Source organism: Rattus norvegicus, chromosome 13 (genome assembly GCF_036323735.1).
Source record: "Rattus norvegicus strain BN/NHsdMcwi chromosome 13, GRCr8, whole genome shotgun sequence".
NCBI classification, from domain to species: Eukaryota; Metazoa; Chordata; class Mammalia; order Rodentia; family Muridae; genus Rattus; species Rattus norvegicus.
The window spans coordinates 98341223-98347957 of record NC_086031.1 but is presented as its reverse complement, the minus strand read 5'-3'; the positions used below and the strand labels follow the sequence as shown (position 1 = coordinate 98347957).

The window sequence follows — 6735 nt, the reverse complement described above, 5'->3', positions numbered from 1 at the left end:
GACCTTGACCAGGACTGTATAACTATGTGAACTTCTTGCCACATGCCCCAGTTAGTCCTCTTCTCAAGCAAAGCTCATGTCATTACCCAAAGACAGATTCAGAGACACTCAACCACTTCAGCATGGCCACAGTGAATAAACCTCGTTTTGGTTGTCACCGGTACTTTTTGCTTTAATTGGCATTGGAGACAAGTGGCTGCGTCTAGCTTGTTGACCTTACTGGAGCCCCAGGCTGTTACCCTAAAACCCCAGCTACACGGTCCTTCCGCTTGTCTTAGCCCTCTGTACTAGACACAACAGTGTGCTTGCTAACCTTCCATTACACCGTTCTTCCAGCTTACCATTGGCCCTGGATACCATGTCGTGGAAATACCCTGAGAGCCTTTAGAATGCTTTGCTGGGTAGTTCTGACAAGGAAACAAAGTGACACACTGTAAACATTCCCTCCTGGGAGGAGAGGCGGGAAGACCACCATACCCTTAGCTGAGCTCCCAGCCACCACTTCCTTCTGCCCTTCAAGATATTCATGGTCTTGAGATGCAGAAGGCACAGGATGTGCCAAATACCACCTATTTCTGTTGTTTATTTTAAAATATGTTCTATTTCTCCTTTCTACTGGGCTGTAAATTGTTGAACAGCATGCAACCTACGCCACTTGCATTTATGTCCTCAAGAATCAGGTCTGGTTCATGAAAAGGTGACAAAACTACTCGAAGAATAAAGAGTGAGTGGATGAGTGTTTAATCTGTAATCCGAAGGAAAATACACTGTGCTATGTCAGCTAGAAACAGACATAATGGTAAATGGAGCGCTCGACTTCGGTGAGGATTTTGTTACGTTAGTTTTAGCAAGCTGAACGATGAACCGTGGTGTTGACATGCGTGCGTCCCACCTCCAGCCACGCCTGGACCATACCCGGGACACCATCATTCTCTTTCCCAGGGCAGCTCCATCTTTGCGTCTTTCTGTGTCTTCTTGTGTGTTCTCTTCAGCAGGCCCCTCCAGTCAGCACAATGTGGCCCAGAGAGCTTCTCAAATGACTCTTCCTGTTAGATTTTTTTTTCCATTAAAAAAAAAGAAAGAAAAAGACTTGTCATAATGCCTTCTTCTGGGAGGGGAAATAAACATTTCAATCACTGGAAATCATGTTCAACGATAGGTTGCAAACAGGAACCTCAAAAACTTTTAGCCTCTCTGAGTTATTCCCTCTCTATAAAGGCCTGAGTCATAAGAGGGGAGACAAAGTTTACCATTGTGGTAGGTGTGTCAAGGAAGCCCAGTGTGGACTCCTAAGTATAATACAAGCCTCCACCAAACACACAAACCCTTGGCTCGCAAGCAGCATCTTATAGAAGAGAATAGCTTCTGCTTCCAACCCAGCTATCCCATGCAGAACTCACAATCCCAAATCAGTGCTAAATGACCAAGTCTAAAGGAAATTGATGTGGCTCACAATTTTTAAATTAAAGAATAATTCTGACTCCTTTAATAGCCGACGAGAGAATAGTGGAGCTGTCTAATTGGTTGGTCAGAGTCCTAGAATACATAAATAGTTTACTTTATAAAATTCTTCCAGGGAACTGTGCCAAACCCAGGTGGAAAACTGAAGACGGAGGCTAAGCCGCCTGGCGGAAGTGTACAGCCAAAGTCCTCTGATGTCCAGACACTTGGGGACATTGGCTGGCCGGTCACCTAGACTCCAAGAATAAATGCTTTATTATTACATAAAATTGTATTCATGTTGACAGCGAATGGCTGACAGGGTGGGCTGCAGCATTAGAACCTTCGACCAGAACCTGGTGCCTTCCCCGGAACAGTGGATATATTGAAGGCAAAGGTATCTTGGGATAGATGATCAGCGAGTCAGCACCCAGCATTCGCACATGGAATGCATACAGTACAGAAGGAATCCTAAGGCACTAAACACCGTGAATGGGTGATGGGTTTCTGTCGCTTCACTCACTTCACCCTTAAAACTGATCGTTAAGAATCTTAATTTAAGCAAATTATCGTTCAAAAAGAAATCAGAGTCCAGCGGGTAATTTCAGTAAGACTGGAACCCAGGAGGTCCTCTCATTTAGTCAGCCCTTACTAGTGTGGGAGGGTACCTGGGACCTAGAGATTCATGAAATGAGAGAAGGAAGACTCAAGCTCTCTAAGGCTACCTTCAAGGGTAGCTCAGATGTGGACACAGATGCATGATGGGATAGAGACTGTGGCTGATTTTTCTTTTTCTTTTTTCTTCTTTCTCAGCACTGCATGATGAAAGTTAAGGAGAAAGATGATCCAGCAGATGTGTAAATCTCTGGAGTCTCGCTGACTTTGAGAAAGGAGCCACTGAAAATGACGCATCAGCCAGCTCAGGGGCTACTCGGCACGCCATTGGCTGTTTTGCTCAGGGCTACTCAGCACGCCATTGGCTGTTTTGCGGCTACTCAGCAGGCTATTGGCTATTAAGGCATCAACCTGCTCAGGAGCTACTCCACATGCCATTGGCTGCTAGGAGAGTCTATCAAACTGTCTGGTAAAGGGGGCGGGGGTACAGGCGTCCAGACAAGGAAACAAAGTGACGGAAGAGAGAAGGATGGAAACCTGATGCAGATTGGCTTCATCAACTTAGACCAGACTTTGGGGAATCTAATGCCAGGCAGTTCCTGTGGGCATATTTATAACAGCACAATTTGGGGAAAGGGTTGCCGGCAACAATCACTCAAATCAGTCCAATTCCATGTGCACAATAAAGTTTAAGGTGTGACTACACAGAAACTCCTTTACACGTGACCATGAGGGTGGGTTCTATAGCTAAAAGGCCTAATGTGGTCTCTGACCAATAGCATAAAGGCCAACCAGTGCTAAGGTACGTGTGACACGTCCCTTACTGTGACAAGTCCAGTAAGGATGCATAATGGTGTAGGGAGGGGAGAGTCTAGGGGAACTTGGGTGAGGTCTGCCTATATAGCAAGAGATGGGTGATATCTGCCTTCAAGATACAGAAAGGTCACAAGGTCGTTAATAAAATTCACTCTCTTTGGCTCTCCGGATGGAATGCAGGTATGTGACTTTATCTCCTCCACGGAGGAGACAACCTTGTGTAACTTACATCCCTGGTTCCCTTAGGCTTCTCTGTGAGTACAAGGACTCTGTGCCCCCAGCAATCCGGCATGCCTTTGGTTGCTAGGACAGTCTACCAAGCCGTTCATTGGCTGTTAGGGAAACCTATCAAACCGTCTGGCGTGCCGCTGATTATTTGAATATTTTATATCGTTGTTGTTGGTTCCTGCTCTGAGAAGGGAAAGCGCAAAATTTAGTTGTTGTTAAATGTCCCAAAGAGCCAAGCATTCCGAGGAAGGGCCTCGCCACAAATGGATCCTAAGATAAGAGTTTGTAAAAGTTATTTATTTTAGAATTCGATCTCAGTAGTTGTATTCTGGTGTTGAAGGGAGACCAGAAAGCAACAGGAAGCTAGGAAGTGTCCCCGCCGAATGAATCCCTTGAGCCCTAAGACAAAGCTACCGAGGAACTGAGGAATTGGAGTCTTTTGTTTTCAGACTTGCGTCAGTGCACCTGGAACGTCTTATACTGGAATGAAGACTCCAAAAAGCTGTTGTTTTGTGGGCCATGCCTAACAATATTGTTGTATTTACAATTAAAACAGAAAAATTCTAAAATATTTGATGATTTTTCAAGTAACAATACAGAAGACTGGAGAGATGGTTCAGTTGGTAAACTGTCTCGCTAAGCCACACAGAGAACAGGATAAAGTGGCTCCTGTCTGACCCCAGCGCTTGGGTAGGATTGGGAGCAGAAGCAGGTGGGTTCCTGGAGCTCAATGGCCAGTCAGTTTAGTCCACTGGATGAGCTCCAGGTTCAGCGAGAGACCCTAGCTCACAAAATAAAGTAGAATGATGGAGGGAGACACCAGTACTGACCTCCAGCCTCCACATGCAGGCATACATACCTGCAGGCACACTCAAATGTACGTGTATGCACACATATTAAACCCATCCACAGATAAGCAACCTCCACACACTACTAAACGCAGTGCATGTTAGACAAACTACTTGTTAAGTTTCCTGGCACAAAGACAATCTGGAAATAATGCCACTATATTATATGCTGTCTTTAATAGATACTTTAATTTTTAGAATCTAGACTCTCACATGTCTTCCTCAATTTGATCCGTTGCTATACATTTTGGCTGAAGTACAGCTGGCTTCCGATGGTCCCATGGTTGGAAAAAAGAGAGGAATTTTGATGTCCCCTCAGATAATTGTGTGTGACGTTCAGTAAAATTTCACAAGTGATAATTTATTAATGGTTAGTTTCCGTGTGGAACCCAAAATCCCCTCTGGGAACTTTTGTGCTCCAGTTCGTTAAAACCAGCTTTAAAAGTCCTGTGCTTCTAACGTGATTTCTCAGCCTGTTTGGTTTTGTGATGGCGGACACTGTTCATAGGAACGTGATTGATTTACTTGTTAAGTAAACAATCCAAATGTGGACACATCTTGTTTCAGAAATTCAAAACTTTATATTAATATCTCCCCTTATCCCATAAGACAAGCCAGAAGTCTCTGGGAGCCTCTTGGGTATGTGGTTCCCCCAAATTGAAATTTTGTCTTGGAAACACAGATTTGGTTATTGACTGTCGGTGGTTCCTCTGAAGAGAAGGCCTCGGTCCTACGGTCAGCTAACAATGGCTGCCAAGCACCACATCCGACTGGCCATATCGATCAATCACATGGTGATCAGATTCCTGAACCAACAGAATTGCCCTCTGTTTGGTTTCTAATTCATCCCAAAGACTACTAAAGGCTTCTACCTGGAGGTCAGTATTTAATAATTGTTCATGTTTGTTTTTTTTAAGGATTCAGTTTTAGTAAAAAATAGCTTTTCTTCCCATCAGTACAAATCACCATGAAAACAGGGACCCTTCCGTAGGCACCTGCCAGATTCATTTGAGGAATGGCAACCTGGCCATTGTAGGCTTGGCAGTGTTGATACAAATGCCAATGCCATATAAAAGGCAACAGTATTTGAGACTGTGATAACACTTCTTCCCCCCGTACTTCCAGGTAGGCATGAAATATACTTTGAGGACACAGGTACAAAAAGCATCCTCTCTGAGGGATAAGCAGGCTGGGAATATGTGGATTGACAACTAGACCAAATCGGGTCCATAAAGAACAGTCTCCACTAAGGGTGTGTGAGTTCTGAAAGCTAGAAGCCAAGAATGATGTGAGAGAGGCCAAGGACAAACAGACAGGTGCTGAGATAGTCTGTTCCAGCCAGAGATGATAGAGCTGGGTGGGGAGGGCATCACAGCTTCTTGCCCTTGCCCTCAACAAGACCGCTCCACTCTTCCCTGTATTGAGTTTCCACGTGACAGCTTGCTGGAACAAAAGTTTTCCTTGTCCTGAGTGACGGATATTAAATTCGTTTCTAAGCGACCCTCTAACATGCTTGTCTTCTGTTCATGCTCCAAATGACCCTGTGATATCCTAATGTTCTAACCCAGAGGATGTAAGATAAAGGAGACAGGTCCGAGCCCCTCAGGCTGACCGGTGGACCTCGATAACCCATTACATTGGTAGAATGACTTCAGCCATTGCTCTCTCCCTCTTCCTCAGTCAGGTACTGATTCCCAGTCAGTCCGTGTTTATCGAGGCAGTGACCCATCAGCTGGCACTGTTTGCAGTAACATCCGGTCTCCCAGAAGGAGGGGAAGCTTTCCAGCCATTTCAGAGAATGTGGGAGGGAGGCAAAGTCAACTGGGTCCTGACAACCTTCTTATGGAAACCATGGCACCAACCATATGTTCAGGCTTGCCACAGGAGCCTCAGGGTTTATTTAAACCCTGGTGTAAATAAAGGGAAGTTGGACATTCTGCTTTCATCAGCCCAGATTATCCGGGATGTCCAAAGTTCTGCCATTCATAAAGTTGCTGTAACACTGTCCCAGGACCAGTGGTGTTCCCAGGTCCTCAGCTGAGTCAACTGTAGATCTCGGAGACGGAAGATGCCTTCCTTCCAGGTTCAGTGGGATTGGAAAGGAAGAGTTATCATCATTAAAGACACGTGCTAATGTGGCTTCCTCCTGTGTCTGTTTGAGTGCATTGCCTTGCAGGTAACAGGTAACCTCGCTCACAGTGATGTTCAAATAAATGGTCAGTTATTTAGTCTTATAAATGGAGCTTCAGAGTAAATGTGTCATGTGACAGCTGACAGTGCCCAATCTCTAATCACCCTTCTGTTACTATAGAGCAGAGGGCACAAAAGAGGAATCAGGTATGAAGACAGAAAGTTACTTTTCATGAACATGTAAAACTAGATTAACAACCATTGAGTGCCCTGTGATTTTGTTCAGTTTATGTCTATTTAACTGTGGTAACCACTCTCCCACATATATACACATGCATGCAAACACACATATATACATATACACATATACTCGTACATACATGCATATACACACACATACATGGACAAATACTCACATATACATGCACATATACACACATATAAACAATACACACATACACACATGCATACATAAATACACTTACATACAAAAACATCTGCACATACACACATACATGCATATATACACATATACACACACATACATGTATATATACACATATACATACATACACACATACACATATGAAATTGGATTAACAATCAAGAAGTGTGATCTTGTTTTGTGTCTTTTTAAACCAGCCCCCACATACACACA

General features: G+C 44.2%; 1 long non-coding RNA gene across 1 annotated transcript; it reads right to left on the bottom strand.

The window, feature by feature from the left end:
* Nucleotides 1-724: 724 nt before the first annotated feature.
* Nucleotides 725-2358, bottom strand: LOC134481631 (uncharacterized). The gene is made up of 2 exons (XR_010057334.1): nucleotides 2166-2358; nucleotides 725-1046 (listed from the first exon to the last, which is right to left on the bottom strand). It is a non-coding gene; the product is annotated as an uncharacterized LOC134481631 (long non-coding RNA).
* Between the last annotated feature and the right edge of the window lie 4377 nt (nucleotides 2359-6735).